Raw genomic sequence first — 1,633 nt, forward strand, 5'->3', positions numbered from 1 at the left:
CCCCCCCCCCTCGTATTTAATTTTAAAGTTTCATTTTTGTACTTGATTATGTAGTCCTAAAGAGTTAAAGCCGAGTCCCTGTGGATTCGACCCGACTTACCACTTTTACAGTTTTGGTTGTAAAATTGTGCGTTAGTTTGGACTTTATTATTTGCCGGTCTCGACACCCGTCAAATTTTTGGCGCCGCTGTCGGGGACTCGGTATTTCTAACGGTTTATGCCTAGATCTTCACGTACAGGTTCCCCAATTCCTATTGACTCGGAGATAGAAAAGACAGCCCGAAAGCTAAGGAAACAAGCCAAACTTCGAAAGAAGCAAGGTGAGTCCACTTCATCACCAGGTCTGAACATTTGGAAAGATATTGAATTGTCCACAGAGTCGGATTCAGATCAAGAGGATCAGTTTGAAGACAAAGAGTTCATTTATAAAGAAGAAGAAAAGAAGCCAGAAGTGATGGCTAACCCGGAGCTGACGCTACGTCAATTAGCAACCCAAGATGTTGCTCAAACTCCAATCTGYATCAGGTATYCAACAGGTGATCAAAATTTTGTGCTTAAGACTGGCTTGATCCATCTCTTACCCACCTTTCACGGGTTAGAGAATGAGGACCCTCATAAGCATTTAAAACAATTTCACATAGTTTGTCTTAGCTTGAAACCGTCTGAAGTTTCGGAGGACCTTGTAAAGTTAAAGGCATTCCCTTTTTCTTTACAGGACCGTGCTACGGATTGGCTATACTCGTTACCGCCCGATTCGGTAGCGACGTGGAACCAAATGGCGAGGTTATTTTTAGACAAATTCTTTCCCGCCTCCCGAGCCGCTAACCTTCGTAGAGAGATMTGTAGTATTAAGCAACGAGATGTTGAGACTCTCCATGAATATTGGGAGAGATTCAAACATCTCTGTGTGAGTTGTCCACAACATGGAATCTCGGATCAATTGCTTTTGCAATATTTCTATGAGGGCCTCCTCCCGATGGATAGGAAAATGATTGATGCCGCAAGTGGTGGTGCCATGTTTAACAAGACCCCTACTGAGGTTAGAGCTCTAATCACCACTATGGCTGAAAATTCCCAACACTTTGGTGTGAAGAATGACATGAGGAGAGAACCACTCGAAAGCCAATGAGATAAACGTTGCTAGTATTGAGAGTCAGTTGTATAATCTTACTAATCTGGTTAAACAACATATAGTAGGAAAAGAACAGGTGAAAGCTTGCGGAATTTGTTTAGCAACAAGCCATCCAACTGATGCGTGCCCACAACTTCAAGAAGATGTGTTGGTGACRGCTGAAGATGTGAATGCAATAGGAGGATTTCAAGGTCAGCCACAACAACAAAGGTATTTCAATAACAATTTTGGCAACCAAAGACCTCCTCAATTTCAGAATTTTGTGCAAAGGCCGCAGCAACAACAACAGTTTCAGCAAAGAGCACCCTTCAATCCAAATCAAGCTACTTCTAGTAGCTCAGGTATGTCTCTCGAAGATATGGTCAAAACTTTAACTGCTAACACTATTCAATTTCAACAGAAAACGGAAGCAAGTATTCAAAACTTGGGAGCTCAAATGACACAACTTGCTACGTCCGTGAGTCGATTGGAGTCTCAAGGAAAATTGCCTTCTCAAACGGA

The sequence above is a fragment of the Cynara cardunculus genome, assembly GCF_001531365.2.
Source record: "Cynara cardunculus var. scolymus isolate 2C chromosome LG 1, CcrdV1, whole genome shotgun sequence".
NCBI lineage: Eukaryota > Viridiplantae > Streptophyta > Magnoliopsida > Asterales > Asteraceae > Cynara > Cynara cardunculus.